Source organism: Triturus cristatus, chromosome 7 (genome assembly GCF_964204655.1).
Source record: "Triturus cristatus chromosome 7, aTriCri1.1, whole genome shotgun sequence".
NCBI classification, from domain to species: Eukaryota; Metazoa; Chordata; class Amphibia; order Caudata; family Salamandridae; genus Triturus; species Triturus cristatus.
In genome coordinates, this window is record NC_140590.1 from 595,202,814 (window position 1) to 595,219,576 (window position 16,763).

The 16,763-nt window shown below is 44.1% G+C and overlaps 1 long non-coding RNA gene across 3 annotated transcripts in view; it reads right to left on the reverse strand.

The window, feature by feature from the left end:
* LOC146810173 (uncharacterized) overlaps positions 1–16,763 on the reverse strand; it is a 339,203-nt gene that overhangs the window by 2,567 nt on the left and 319,873 nt on the right. For all 3 annotated transcript variants that reach the window (XR_014965636.1, XR_014965635.1, XR_014965637.1), the window contains one exon: positions 511–810. This is a non-coding gene — a long non-coding RNA (uncharacterized LOC146810173). The remainder of the gene's footprint in view (positions 1–510; positions 811–16,763) is intronic.

Sequence of the window (16,763 nt, forward strand, 5' to 3'; positions counted from 1 at the left end):
TCTGCCACAAGAGTTTGTGGGGAACGAGGGGCTTTGTTCTGCAGGGAGATATAGCGAATCGACGGACTCTGTGGTGGCGGGAAGGGCATTGGCGGAGTGCTGGTGGCTATACGGTGAGATCAACGGTACCATCCCATCCTGTATTGTTGTAAATGGACAAGGGAGATGGAGAGATGAGGGACATATTGAGACTGACAGTAATGAGAGGATGGGTAAAACCCCTTACACTGGCGGGGGCGCTTGTCTGAGGAGATGTGGCACGGGATCTGTTGTGAGGCAAGGGAGAAAGCAACTTGGGGCACATAGTGGCATTTGCACGAGCTGGTTTCTTAATAACAGAGGTGTTCTTGGCGCATTGATAGGACCACATTGCAAGCAGGTTGATAGCTGCCATTATACCTCCACAAAAAAGGAAAAATATTAGTATACAGGTACATAACTTAGCATGATTTATCTCTGTGCGGCGTGTTCTCCTGTTGCGACTGAAGTCATAAACAACCATGCGATCACCCTCTTCTTCCTCTGTGATAGTCAATGGAAACATGGTGCCTTCCTGGAGTTGATCATCAATCAGTTCTGGGATGGCGCAGGGTTGAGTTGCACATTGGTCCTGTGTATCCATGCCTTCCTTTCAGCGATACGGACAGCTGTTGGTGAAGAGTCTATGACAGCATTGGGTCCTTCAAACTTGGGATCCTTCCACTTCCTAACAGCTTTCTTGACAACATTTTGCATGCCAGGACGGATGGGCGTGAGTGCAGGAGAGATGGGGCCCTTGTTCTTTCTGTGTGATACCTGGGTAGAGAGGAACTGTACAGCATGTGTTAGGGCACACAAATATTCATACAATTCTGCTTTCATAATCTCAGAAGAAGTCTCAGAGTCAATTTTGGTTCTCGTTGAGGGAACTGTCACATTTATTGAACGACTAGTAAAAAGCTGGTGGGGTGTGAGGTGGTGGTCGGAGCTGGGAGAATTTTTTAGTGCAAATAAGGCAATTGGTAAACAATAGAGCCATTTCTTCCCAATTGTTGCACCTATCTTGCTTATTTTACCTTTAAGCAGGCCGTTGAGGTGCTCAAAAATGCCATTGCTTTGTGGGTGATATACTGAGGTCAATTTATGTTTGATTCCTAACATGGTTGTGAGAAGGGCAAAGATTTCATTTGAAAAATGTCTGCCATTGTCAGAGCGAATCGCAGCGGGGAACCCCAGTGCGAGATGACCTCGTGGAGCAGGAAATTAGCTGCTGCTTTGGCTTCGCAGTGGACACATGGTCCAGCTTCGATCCATCGTGAGAATGGGCACACAACCACAATGAGATAGTGATAGTTCTGGCATCGATCATTCATATCAACATAATCAATGTGTAGTTCTTTGATAGGGCCATCTGGTTTTGGTATGGTTGATGCAACTGTTTTCATGAAGGGATGTGTGAGTATTGCTGACAATTGAGACATTTATTAATGAAAATCTGCACTAGTTCATGGGCATTGGGAATGAACCAGTCAGTTTGTAAAGTAGTGGTCATGTTATCTCGGGAGACATGTGTGGGAAGGTGTAACTGGTATAGAGCTACCTATTACAGGGCCTGTGGCATGACTGGTTTCCCTGTCATTACTTGTTTATAAATGAAATATGAGGCATCCTGGGGTAGGGATCCTAGCTGCGGCTTTAGCTGCCCAGTCTGCCAGAGCGTTACCTCTGGAGACAAAGCCTTGGCCATTCAAGTGTGCAGCACATTTCACAACAGCTACCTCAGTTGGCAGAGTCAAAGCGTGTATCAGCTCTTCGAGCAATTGTCTGTGCATTACAGGTGTGCCATCTGATTTGAGGAAGCCACGCCTTTTCCATCGCAAGATGCTGGAATGTGTTGTTGTTGTGACATAAGCAGAATCTGAATATACTGTGATGCGTGAGTCTGCTCCCTCTTTCAAGGCAGCGATCAGTGCAACAAGTTCTGCCGCTTGTGCTGAGTAATATGAAGGTAGAATTATTTGCTGTACGATGTCTAGGGAATCAGAGGAGTCATTTTGTTGTGCTCAAACCACTGCAGCTCCTGTATGCCTGATCCCTGTTTCCTGATCGATGGTGGAGGAACCATAAATGAAGTACACTGTACTGTCTGGCAAGGGGTCTTCCTTCGCTGTCCCTGACTCATCTGGACAGTATGTGGCACAGTCAAGGGGATCATCATCTGTGCTTGCAATGGGGTGGGCAAAGAACATGGCGGGATTCACTGTGTGACACTTAACTACTTTCAGAGATGGCAATTATAGGATGACTTTGCAATCTGATACTCTTTGTGTGGTCAAAGTTGTTTTGGCTTTTTGTATTACTGCAAAAACAGCATGTTCAGTGTACAGTGTTAACTCGGAACCCATGAATATGGGGGTTCTTTTTTTAACGGCAAATGCAGCAGCAGCCAATGCTTTTTCACATGGATAATGTCCCTTCATTACTGAGTCTAACATGCCGCTGAAGTAGGCAATGGGTTTGTGGCCCATGAGGTATTTCTGAGTAAGGACTGCTGTCATAGCTTGACCATCACAGAGGCTGAAAAGGTAGAATTATTTTATATAGTCAGGGGATCCTAACACTGGTGCATTTGTAATTTCCTCTTTCAACTGCGTGAAGGCTGTCATAATTTCAGGTGTCCAATCTATTTTGTTGTGTCTGTCTTTGGCCATTTTTACAACTTTTAGCAGGGGAGGGGTGATGGTGGAAAAATCAAAAACCCATTGTCGGACATAATTCACTAGGCCTAGGAATTTCTGCATGTCTTTGACTGTCTGGGGCTGAGGTGTACCCTGTATAGCTTGTATTCTGTCTGGGGTGACTCTTCTTCCTGACGCTGAGAGTAACTGTCCAAGCTATTGTACTTCTTTCTGACAGCATTAAAGCTTCTGTTTTTCGACCGTATGTCCTCTCTGTGCTAATGTTGTGAGCAGAGCAATTGTATCCTGTCGGCACTGTTGCTTTGTTGGACTGAAGAGCAGTATGTCGTCGACATATTGCAGCAGGGTACTTTCACACTGGAAATTTGATAGATCAACTTTGACTACTCTGTTGAAAACACTTGGGGACTCACAATAGCCTTGAGCTAACCTTCGGTATGTGAGCTGAACATTTTTTAACGTAAACGTGAAGAGGTACTGACTATCGGGGTGCAATGGGACACTAAAAAAGGCATTTTTCAGGTCAATGAAAAAGAAATATTGCGCGTCTTGGGGAATATTGGCGGGTATCACTTAGGGGTCGGGAACAATGGGTAATTCCGGAACTACAATGCTGTTAAGGGCGTGGAGGTCATGAACTAGATGCTATTGGTTTGTCTTGCCCTTGCATACCGGAAATAGACACGTGTTGCACGATGAAATGCAGGGGTATATCACTCCCTGATCCAGTAATGCTTGTATGGTGGGGGCAATACCCTCCTCTGCTTCCTTGGACAAGGGGTACTGGCGCATTCTTGATAGTATGGCACCCTGTTTTAGTGTCACTTCGAATGGTGCAACTGATCGAATGAGGCCTACATCATTTGGACCTGTTTTCCACAGATGGTTGAGTACCTGACCTAGGTCTGAGTCTTGTATGTTGTCAACTTGTGTGGGTGGTGTTGGTGTCCTTATTTCTATCGCTACAGAGAGGGGAACTACATTTAAGTAAACAATTTTCTAGTATTCTTCTGGATCGCCAAAGAGTTGGTCATCTGAAATGTGTCTCACTAATTGTCCAGGCTCAATGAAGATGATGCAGGCCCAGGAGTGGGCGTAGTCATCAATTGCTTGGAATGCCCCGTACGTGGATGTAATTTCAAGAGCATGTATGTCTAAGATCATGTGTGTGCCTGGTACTTGGGAATTCTGGCACTGTGGGCAAAAGAGAAACTCCTTTGGGAGCTGGACAGTGCAGCCGTGCAGTTCTGGTGGGTTAGCAACAATGATATGTACCGCAGTGGAGAATGCTTGTTCATCCACTGGGCGGGCTCTTATTTGATCTTTGAAGGAGGAGTCCACAGTGAGTGCCATCATCCTTGCCAGAGGGGTACCGGGAATGGAGCAAATCATTGTTCCTTTCTCATCAAAATGGATGGACATATTTAACTTAGCCATAAGGTCACAGCTCAAGAGATTCACTAGGGACCGTGGTGAGTAGAGCAGACACTGCTCCACGCATATACCACCTACTTGTACTGGTACTGGCTTGGTGAAGGGGACCCTTTCTATTGACCCAGAAAATCCTTGAGTGTCCGCAATCTGATTGGAAATGGGCAGTGCTTAACCTGTGATACAGGAATAAGTTGCACCAGTGTCAATCAGAAAACTGTAGGTCTTGTTGTTTATTGTGACAAACACAATGGGATCCTCTCTGACATTAGTTATGCACAACAAAACAGGAAATACAAGAGTTGTCTGTGGGCTGTCCTAACCAGAATACCCTCCAGCCTGGTACTGCTGGATGGTGCCCTGCGTAAATGTATTGGTAGGGGTCAGTACTGTGCCTCCCAGAGGCGTGAATGCTTGAGCTTGGGGCGTCATTTGGTATACAGGTGTCTGTGGCTGTTGTACTTGTTGTTGAACCTGTGGGGTCTGTACTTGCACTTGGGCCATGGTAGGGGCTTGCAGCTGCAATTGTTGCTGCATGGGCTGTGGCTGTGCGGGTGGGAGGTAAGAGTATATTACTCGGGGCTGAGTCTCCTGTGGCTGTACTTGCTGCTGTTGTTGGTACTGGATGGGCTGTATCTGTAGGGGTCCCCTGGCTGGCGCCATATTCTCAAATTACATTCTTTTCTGGAATTCTCTTGCAAAATGTCCAGGTTGGTGACAGTAAAAGCATGCCCGTGGGTCTGTCTGTTGTGTGTATCTTTGTTGTCCCATTCCTCTATTTCTTCCTCTGCCAGGCATGCCTGTATTTCTAGGCATCATCTGTTGGTTGCCATAATATGGTTGCTGCTGGGCATTGCCGTATGACTGTTGTTGTACATAGCCTTGGGGGGCTGCAAGGGCTGTGCATGTATGGGTGGTGCAGCTATCTGTGTGTTACCCGCTAATGCATTTAGGGCATTTTGTGGAAAATTGGTGATGGCAGTCATTTGGTTGACTGGTGAGGAGAGCATGACCATGTCTGGGGGGTCTTTTTTCTTATTAAGCTTCTGCTGCACTAACTTTGCTGCCGCGTTTTCAATAGCTAATTGTCTATTCCTGTCCTTTTCCTGTTTCTTTTTGCAGAAATGGATAATGTGGTCCTGCATCTCTGGCCATGGTTTTTCTTCCATTGCTACAACTCCATCTAATTTGTCGTGTATGTCTGTTGGTAGTCCTCTCTTTACCACATGGTAGAAAAGCCTACTGTTCTCTCCTGACGCGTTCCATTTATCTACGATCTCCTGATGCCATTTTTCCATCAGTTTTGAAATGTAATCGGCAGGGCCCTCATTTGGTTGCAGTGTCTGTGACATAAGTGACCCAATGTCTGGGATATCCGGAAACTTTCTACTCAATTGGGTCCAGATGTATGCTCTTCTTTTGTTAAATGTCTCCCCATCGTATTGTGTTTCTGTTATTGTTATTTTGTTATTGCTGACACATTTGAATATGTCCTCTGCTTCCTCTCCCATGATGGAGATGAGCAGTCTCTTCATATCCCCTATTCCTAAGTTGCAACCTGCAGTGTTCTTTTCCAGGGCCGCTATCCATTTGCCAGCGCCCTCAGTCGGGGGGGGGGGGGGAGTTGTTTCCTTAAATTGTCTTTGTCCATTTGAGTCCATGGAGTGTAGACAGGCGGGGTATTTGCGCATTTGAACAGTAGAGGCATTTGGCATGTTACCCTAGGGGCTGGTACGTCCAGGGATGTATACAGGGTAGGGTCATATTCATGTGCGTATTTCTGCCATACTTTGAGACTGGCTGCCGTATAGGCATAGTTCCAATCTTCTTCCTCTCTATGTACAATGTAGTCTTGGGCCGTGGCCAAATGTTGAGGGTGGAAGGACCCTCCTCTTGGCCATGGAAATGTCTCTTTGCTAGTGCAGTCTGGCAAATTATCAGAGAAAGGTTTGACATAAAAGTCAGAATCCTCTCTAAGTGTCACCATCTCATCAGGTGTCAATCTGGTATACAGTGATGGCATTTCTTTGCTAAGCATCATCCTGAGTTTGCTCCTATGTCTGACAGATCGTAGTGACGGGATGTATGACGTTACAACGCACACTATTACAACGCATGCACTTACAACGCATTTTTTACAACGCATAATCCATTACAACGCATGACATTACAACGCATGACACTACAACGCATTTTAAAAAAATACCTTTACAACGCACTACCATTACAACGCATACTACCTTTACAACGCATACCATTACAACGCATAATATTAAATTACATTTAAGGTAAGTATTAGATAGTATAGGGGTAAAAATTACTATTCTAACTCCAGGGGGTGCAACAGTAGGGTAAGTGTTGGATAGTGTAGGGGTAAAAATTACTATTCTAACTCCAGGGGGTGCAACAGTAGGGTAAGTGTTGGATAGTGTAGGGGTAAAAATTACTATTCTAACTCCAGGGGGTGCAACAGTAGGGTAAGTGTTGGATAGTGTAGGGGTAAAAATTACTATTCTAACTCCAGGGGGTGCAACAGTAGGGAAAGTGTTGGATAGTATAGGGGTAAAAATTACTATTCTAACTCCAGGGGGTGCATCAGTAGGGTAAGTGTTGGATAGTATAGGGGTAAAAATTACTATTCTAACTCCAGGGGGTGCATCAGTAGGGAAAGTGTTGGATAGTATAGGGGTAAAAATTACTATTCTAACTCCAGGGGGTGCATCAGTAGGGTAAGTGTTGGATAGTATAGGGGTAAAAATTACTATTCTAACTCCAGGGGGTGCATCAGTAGGGTAAGTGTTGGATAGTATAGGGGTAAAAATTACTATTCTAACTCCAGGGGGTGCATCAGTAGGGTAAGTGTTGGATAGTATAGGGGTAAAAATTACTATTCTAACTCCAGGGGGTGCATCAGTAGGGTAAGTGTTGGATAGTATAGGGGTAAAAATTACTATTCTAACTCCAGGGGGTGCATCAGTAGGGAAAGTGTTGGATAGTATAGGGGTAAAAATTACTATTCTAACTCCAGGGGGTGCATCAGTAGGGTAAGTGTTGGATAGTATAGGGGTAAAAATTACTATTCTAACTCCAGGGGGTGCATCAGTAGGGAAAGTGTTGGATAGTATAGGGGTAAAAATTACTATTCTAACTCCAGGGGGTGCATCAGTAGGGTAAGTGTTGGATAGTGTAGGGGTAAAAATTACTATTCTAACTCCAGGGGGTGCAACAGTAGGGTAAGTGTTGGATAGTGTAGTGTAATATTATGCGTTGTAATGGTATGCGTTGTAATGGTAGTATGCGTTGTAATGGAATGCGTTGTAAAGGTAGTTTTTAAAAATGCGTTGTAGTGTCATGCGTTGTAATGTCATGCGTTGTAATGGATTATGCGTTGTAAAAAATGCGTTGTAAAGGTAGTGCGTTGTAAAAGTTGCGTTGTAAAGGTTGTTCCCCGTAGTGACGCTGTGCCTGTGACATCATACTGCCTACCATGCATCCCTAAAATTTTCAATTGCTCTATTTCTGTCCTTTTCCTCTGTTCTGGGTTGGTCATTAAGTTGGGGGTGGGCTTTAACGGTTTGGGTGGAAGAAAGGGGTTCGTATCAATAGTGGGGGCATGCGTCTGCGACATGTTTGAAATGCACTCTTCAGTCCTGTGCTGTCCAGTCGTACCCTGTGTTATTTCAGGAACGTCTGTGTGCAGTGTCTGCTGTAACTGTGTGTCTGGCCCTGCATCCTTTTGAGACTGGGGAGGTGTGATTGTAATACCATCCGACAAATGAGCAATCTTCATAATGTGTTGGCATGCTTGTTCTAGTTTCAGTGATATGCGTCTCACAGCTTTAGCATTAGCAGTGGGGCCAGGCTACCTACTTTCTGGTATCACAGCAGTGCTTGGCTCATTAAATGTGACACCATTGGTACTTGTATTTAGATGTCGCCCACTTCTCCAACCATTGAAGGGTGCCTGAGAAAATACATCATTAGGTAGGTCCTGTCCTCTTTCCCTAGGATGCATGTTAATAGTAGGGTGATCCAACAGTAGGGACCTGTTCTCACATTGGCAAAAGGCAGCTGACGGCGGTTTCCTATTTTAGTTGTCATTGTGGGTTGGGAGGGTGCTGGTGTTCAGTGTGGTGAATCAGTGGTGATAGGCTGCTCAGGGACGGAAGCAGTGGACTGTTGTGCGTGGTCACGCAACCATTCCTTTATCTCTAATTCAGTAATTACTTCAGGTGAGTCTTGCCTACCAGCCCTACATTCCTTATGAAGGACTGGCGGTTGGTCAGCAGGTAGGTGGTGCTGCTCTCCACCGAAAGATGAGTTGAGAACTAGAACGTGGGGTGTGTGAGAGCCAGTGCGAAGCATGGGATTGTCTATCGCAGTCTTCATTCTCTTCTAATTGTTGTGCGATATTATTGTGCGCCGGTGTGAGTTTGAGCGTAAAGAGTGCGTCTTTCTGGCCTGGCAGTCCTGCCACTGCGGCCTCTACTGTTGAGTTCTAGGTAGTGAGGGATGGTGGTGTTAAGGTGCTATCCAGTGACTGATCACTTTGTGGATGAACGGTGTCTCCTAGGCTTATGCCAGAGTAGCCTATGGCAGTTTGGTCATTCGATCTGGGCTCTAAATCCATATTGATAGCTGTTTCAGGATACATTCCCACTGGAGCTTTGGTATTTAATGCTGGCCCTATGTCTGAGTCTATGTGAAGTTAAGGGTACATTGCTCCTACATGATACGCCGGTGGAGGGGTGGTGGGCATTAAAGTGGGTTCAGCTGTTTCTTTGAAAATGCTAAATAATGCTAGGGTGTTTTTACGTTTTTTGAGTTTGGACCCTGAATATTTCGCTTCCAGGAATGTCATGGCGTGTTCTAACACTATACGAACAAAAGTTCCTTCGAGTGGCCAAGGGTGAGTCAAATTTTTCGTGTACTTGTGGAGTTCTTTACAGTGTTTGATTATGTGCTGTTCTTGATCTGCAAAGTTTTGCAATACATATTGTAAGAGAGTGGCCATACTAATGTATTTAGTGTATAAGGTGGAATATGCTTCAATAAAAAGCTGGTGTACTGCTGTGGGGACACTCACCCTAATTATGCTTCTTCCCTTCAAATGCTTTGATCGAGGTCCCTTACAAGTTCTTCTCCTACCGCCTGAAGGACGGTAAGGTATATGCTCTCTTTTAATTCCTGAGAGAAACCAGGAAAATGAAGCTGGTTGCTAAAACAGGCAACAGCAATCTTACTTTGGACTGGATTTCTTGGCCATGAACTGGATAATACTGCGGGTAACTCCAAGCCTGGAGCTACTAACACAATATGTACATTTTATTCAGTGTTTCGTACACTGTACAGCTCACAATTCTGTTCATGGGTCTGCTAGTGTGAAACCACCAATTGCAGGAGGACAATGGGGGTGCACTAAGGGCGGGCTGTTTGCAGAGTGAGGCATGTGTTTATTTATTATACGTGTGCCACCTGAATGTCCCTGTATAGTAGTTTGTACTGCGTTTAATGAGTAGTTGTGAGGTGTACCTGCGTAATGTACTTGGGAATTACTGTGAGCCTGACTTGTCATTTGTGGGTGACATCAATGCCCAGGACGTCAAATACTGTCAAGAGGACAGCACTCGTTAGAGGTGTAACTGGAATGAAGGAGGCAGGATAACCCCTTGATAGCCCTATAATATGTCCATTAATTAAATATACAGTGATCTGTGGTTTTGTAGGACCTGCTGGCGTTGTGCTTGAGTTCTGTGTTGCACTGCTCATTACCTAGAATGGGGCAGAGTTGGACTCTGGATCTCTTGGTGGACTCCTTAAGAGAGCACGAAATAGCGGTGAGTGTGTGTCTCGAGAGTCTTCTTGATCTGGTACAGTGGCAGAGCTAGATATGGGTATCTCTGAGCGTACTATATCGGGGTTTTGGGCGGCCTCGCTGGGCTCTACTGAATAAGAGGAGTAAGCTGATCCAGTGGAGGACACCCAATCGCTAATCACCACTGGGGAGGATGGTGGTAGGAATGGTGTATAACGCGTGTCTTCAGGAAGATGAGGCAGGTCAGGATGTGTGACATCTGGAACTTGTAGGCTGGAGTGAGGGTGTTAGCATGAGCTCTGCAAACAATGGGCAGCTGAGTTAAATCAATTGTGGACAGCCTTACTTCTACTGTGGGTGTGGGATGTACTCACAATTTATTCCACACTATTGAAATAAGGTCGCTGTGATTTTGGCTTATAGGGGACAATGTATCTGTGATGCTGTTGAAAATGGACACAGGACGATCATTCAAAGTGTGCAAGACAATTTCAGCATTTGGGGTAGGTTGTCATTCATAACTTGGTCAATTACTTGGAGGTGACTTGCACTAGTTAAATGTGGCGCTGTGCCACAGGGGTCAGACAGGGCTAAGGAAGGACAAGTGGTAACTATATAATATTACTTGTTCACAATAATGCAACAATGTTCAAATAAAAACCATTCTACACTTTAATTTATTGGTGATCTCACTAATATATATCTATAAAAAATTGGTGCACCATGCACGGATACATGAAAAAGGAACCACAATGTATGCCAAAAAAGCATTGGCATAGCCAATAGGTCTTGCCTTTGGGACCTTATAAGTGTTTTGCCATGCAACAGTTGCATAACTAAATACTTATAAGGTCCCCAAAGCGAGACCTATTGGCTATGCCAAGCGGCCGTGCGGGCGCATAAGTGAAAGTAATCGCGGTAAAGCGCGGTGCGCGTGCCCGCGCACATGCACTGTAGCTCTAGGCTCGCCAGTCCAGCGCACGTGCTAGGTCAGGCGAGACCTAAAAAGCACAAGAAAAGAATGAGACCACAGAATAATCGCACTTCAACTATACTATACAAGATATAAAGCCTAATATATATATATGTTGACTATGACAAAAAAAATGATGTTGTATAAAATAACATTGCTAGACTAAAAATAAACGCCCTCACGTTTAACTTGAATTCAGAGAACACAGGAAACAAAACACTTCCTTTTACTGATAGCTAAGCAGAATGGAAGGCGTCCCTTGTTCTTTAAGTTTAGGTTTTCACAAGCTATTATCCATACAGTAAACTTGTGGCCATCATCCACACAATGGGCTCGCCACACAGGTGTAAAACTAAATCTTCGTAAGCACACTTGAATAGGTTTTAGTTTTCACAAGCTATTATCCACACAGTAAGCTTTTGGCCATTATCTACACAGTAGGCTCGCCACACCGGCGTAAAACGAAATCTTCCTAACCCCACAGTGCCACCGAGGCTAAAATCTATATATATCTATATATATATATATATATATATATATATATATATATATATATCCGCAATAGTCACACAGGTTAACCACAAAGCCACATATACCTAAAAAAAATATACATCCGTAATATCAAACGTGTGAACAGTGAAGAACACGACACCTGACTAAACGGCTGTTTACACGTGTTTAAAGATGAGAAATTCTTGTACATAGCCAGATATAAGCGAAAAGCAAAGGGCTGTTACTAGGGGTCAGAGGGCACTCAGAGACACAGAATCCGCTAAGACAAACAGCACCCCCTGGATAAGACCAAAAGTACAAGAGAGAGATATGCTCTTAACTTAGGCTTACCAGAGGGTGTTGTGTCTGCTCAGTCAGGAAAACTGTTCTCTCTAAGGGTAAGCACTCCACCCGTTGTCAACAGGCAGGTAGGTTCCAGTCTCTTCTCCATTCTCAGTGCAATTTGTAGCCAAAAAAATTGAAGTCCCAAGTTTTGGATTTTGGCTATCTGGGAACTTTTAGCACCACTTCCAAGGGTCCAGGTCTGGAGAGACACCCTTTGGATGGTCATGACTCACCCAGGCTGGGTCCAGGTGTCAGTTCTAGATAGATGGATCTTTTTCTGTCTCTGAGGCTCTGATCAGGAGGTCAGCCAGCTAGCCCTTGGAATCACTCTGGTAGCCCTGGTTTCAAGCTGTGATAAAAGGCTCAAGCACAAGGGTGGGCTTCTGAGGGTTAAAGGCAGGCTTCAGGTAGCAGAACAGTCCTTCCAGATGCAGCAAAGCAGTCTTCTGAATTACACAGCAGGCCACAGAAGCAGGCAGCCCTCTGACAGTCCTTCAGATGATCCACAAAGTGAACTAAAGAGTGGGTCTGTCAGCATTTTGCCATCCTGCCACTAGATGTCACTCACAAGGGCCTTTCATAAGCCTGCTTTCATATCAGTATAAGTCAATAAATACATGAACGCTAACCATAGTTTTGCTTCACTTTTGTTGTGCAGGTTTCTGTCCCAGGTCCCTGATGCATTATGGTCCTTGTAGTTCCCTCTATCTTCAAACCCTTCCTAGATCTCATCCTGGTCATGGCTTCTTGTGCACTAGATTGGTTTGTGGATCCTCTAGTAATAATCCATTCCAGACTTTCCTCTTCTCTTTCTTTTGTCTTCTGGTTTCTCTTTGTCTCCTCTCTTACAAGCCCCAGCTCACCCTTCACTTCATTGTTGGTTCCCTGATTCCATGCACCTGATTAATTCCTTGGACCTGTGCTCCTACCCTGAGCCTTCAGCTATTTCAGCCCTGTGAGCGGAGAATGCAACATATGACCTTTGTGCAGTCTTCTTCTGCTCTGTTATGTCCCTGCTGCTGTTATTACAGGCTTGTTCTTTTAATCTGTTTCCCTAATTTCCTGTACCCATTTACCTGCTTATGGCTATTTGTAGTATCTGTTTCTATCACTTGTTTTCCTGCATCTCTTTTCCTTTGTTAGCTCTTGACTATAGTCCTCATATCTACACACTTTATGATCTGCCCTGTTACATGCAGAGTCCTTGCCTTGAGTTCTGTGTTCCTGTTTGTCTACAGATTTTTGTCTTGCCTTTTTTGAGTGTAGATCTTTCCTAGCCATGTTTTTAGTATTTGAGCTCTATTCATTACTGTCCTGTTCCTGGCTCTAATTCCAGTCATGTTTTTCCCTGGGCCCAGTTTCTGTTTTGGCGTTCTTTGTTCTGTTCCTTGTTGTTCTGTGTTATAGTTATATTGTAATTATGATTGTCCTAGCTTCCTAGCATGCTAGTTAGAATCCACAGCTTATGCCTTTGTCACATAGGACCACCCTGCACTCCTTCTGCATAGAGCTGCTGCATGTCTACTGGAACTCTTTGAGGTTAATCTACTCCCTGCTTTCGTGTACGATCTTTTCACCTCACAGAGAGATCAATCTCAAGGAGCAGCCAAATTATAATTTATAATAGTTTGTCTATCATTTGCCTCCTTTACTTTCCTGTTGTGTTTTCTCTGCAGACTTCTAGTTCCCTACTCACTACCTGCTCCAACCTGCTTCAGTCCTCCGTTTCTGTCCTATTTCCCATCCAGCATTCAGGTAATCTCTTGTTTATATTACGCCCCAGTTATCAAGTCTTGTCCCAGTTTTACTTACCTAGGCCCCTGACAGATCACCCTGCTTATTTCTAGACAGGGTATGAGAGTGCTTGTAGTAGACTGGGATGGATGTATAACCAAGGAGACTTGGTTTCTTTCACAATGGTGTTTGTTGCGCATGAAAACATATATATAAGGTTGTGGGGAGTCTTTCTGGAATGATAGTGTTTTGTTTTATTCCTTTTCTTTGTCGCCTTCTAGGTCTTCAGATGTGGAGGAACCATGGAATTTTGGATAACATAAATGCAGCTGTAAGAATTTACTCACTGTAAAATCAAGAATGGGATTTACAGGGCTGAGGGAGAGAGGAACAGATGACCTATCTGACTTCTCTTTTAAATGATACCGCCCCCCCCCCCCCCATCTGGAGTATAAATGGCAACTCTGTATCTCTTAGAGTCTTGGGACTTCAGGGGAAACGTAAATCTATCATCAGTGGATCCAGAGGTTTCCTTCATTTATTTGCCTTTAAATAAAAAGGGAATAGTTGTCTGCTTTTCTGTATCTGTCCCAGTGCCTTCAGAGAGATGTAGTGCCCTTCAGTAACATGTGTGTTATATAAAAAACGAATTTAGTAGCTCTTACTCCAACAACTCCATGCAAGTAAGGTTCCCTCCCGATCCCTCCTCCCTCCTTGTGAAGAACCACAGCATTCTAGCTCGTGTACTCACATGCTTCGCTGCAACTCTCCGGAGTTGTGGCAGCAGGACAGCATGCTCGGGGGCAATCTACCACTCTTCTGACCAGGACTCGCCTTCTTCACTCCTGAGGACTGATTTGTCCTGTCTCTGCTGCTTGATGTCTTCTCCACCGGAATACTGAGTGGCTGCTGCCTTCTGCTGCTTCATGTTGTCCAGAGGAGCATACCTCTCTTCTCGGGCTGCTTCATTTCCTTCTCTCTCACTGTTGGCGTTCCTCTTCCTGGACCTCCCTTCTGGTTTTTATGCTTCCTTTTCTACCAGCCAGCCTCCGCAGGATTGGCTCTTCCCTTTACTGACCCCCCCTCACTATTTAAAGAAACAGCCGCCTTTCATTGTTTGGATGACTTTGGTACGGAGCGGTTTAACCCCTTTTTCGTTTCTGTTATAGGTTTCCTGATGCCATGAGAGCATACTGTGAAAATGGCGTGACAAAATACAGGTTAAAGGGTGGTCCCAGGGGTTCAACTTCTCACAGTGCTATTTTTGTACCTGGTCCCATCTTTGAAGTAGAACGTTCTCGAGAGTCCCTTTGAAGTGCTTGAAATGTCCTCTCTCTCTGTCTTGGCTCAGGCTGGCTGCAGACACAATAGCCTATTTTTAATTTCTTTATGTGAAAGCAGGTTTTCAACCAATTGATTTGCAAGTGGTGCTGTGACCATCTCCCCCCATCCTGCTATTTAGTACCTGTCCAGGTACACCTAACTCCTTTATTATGTGGCTGTCTGGGAGGAATACACAAAGGACAAGTAGACCCAGTCATGTGACCCAGCAACAGGCTGCAGGCACCAAATAGTTAGGGCAGGAAATGACACCTTTGTGAAAGTGTAATGAAAGTGCCAACAAGTGTTTCATCTGTATGTGCAGTGATAATAATCTTTGAATTATCTAATGATATCCAACAGTAACATCCACATTCAATTGTTAATACTTAGAATGAAAAGCATAAACTTTCACAAAAATGGCACAGAAATTTAATAAACAGGTGCATAATCTTGTTGCAAAATTATATTAAGAACCAAATAAATGAAAGTCAACGCAGTTTAACAAAAATTGTAACATGTAGTACATTGACAGTGTGTTATCTGTAGCACAACTAAAGTCTGAACATTTTGTGACATATGGCAATGTACTTAAAGATTTTTTACAAGAAGGTTATGCTGTTCCTCATTATCAGAGAAGTACAGAGTCAGGGTAGATAGGAAATGCACATTCTGACTGACTGAGGTCAATGTAGGGGATCCATATATCGGATAATAATGCCCTCACACACCCTTGCAGGTGTCATGCTTCATCATCTGGGCTGCTCCTCGTCGGTACGGCAGTGCAATACCCGACGGGCTCCCAGTAATAGGGGCTCTTTGTCGGAGATCTTTATATCCGAAAGCTGTATGGTGAAGTGCGGGTAAGGGGGCAGCAGAAAAAATAGTGAGTTTAAAATAGGATTGGGAGTACCGAAGTAAACAAGTATTTTATTCTGGGGGTCTCCTACCCTAAATATAAACAAGTACCAAGGTACAAGATCGAGTGTAATGTCTTGTGTCGCGTAGTACCTTGTGTAGCTAAGTGTTGGTCAACATGTTTCTCGCTATTGGAATAATCTCCTCGCGATTCTTCAGGACCTAGAAAATTAATAACTATCTACACCTAAAGTGATGTGGTAGGTTTTCTACTCACGATGGTGGTGTTTAATGGTTAAAGTACCAGGATCTACCTGTTGTTGGAAGACAAAATATATATATATCGTTCAGGGTTGAGTAGTACAATTTAAGTAACAACACAATCTACCAGTGTCTCTGATTTCTAATCTAAAACACACGTGAAGTGAGCGTAATTACGTTGACAGATTAAAACAATTCTATTCACAAACAGGTGGTGGATCTCCACAGTGAGCTGGTGTGACTCTAAGCCCCTATGGAAAATCCGTGCTGCAGCAAAAAATAAAAATATAAATAAAATAAGATACTCACCCTAATCAGTAAAAACCCTAGGCTTCAACAGTACCTGGTGGGATATGCATAGCGCATGATTCCTGTAATTGTAGAACTAGATAGAGAGATAATTCACATAGAGGGTGTAAGAACTGTCTGTAAATACATGCCAAATACATGGTCTCTCCCTGTCTGTTCTAAATACCAAAGGTCCTACTGGATGCACAAAACTGACTTTAATTGTTCGTAGGTGTGTCAACTGAGGGCTAAAAACTGTTGTTATAGCTGGTTCACACAGTGGAATAGTGTGGGGCATATGGTATTTATGTCATAATAGTTTAAGTGTTTCTTCCTATATTAGGGGTGTGTAACATATATAGAATTCGAGGCAGAGACCGTTAAAGCGGCTCTCCCTAAAGTTACATACTGATGTATATGTTCGAATAGAGGTAGCCTAGCAGTTGATGTCAAGTGACAGTGCACAAACCTCTCAGCCATTCCCATAAGTATGGTCTAATTCGTAGTTGGAAAAGTTGGTGTGGAAATCAGCGTTCAACCCAGTAAATGTGAGGGGGAAGGGGGATCA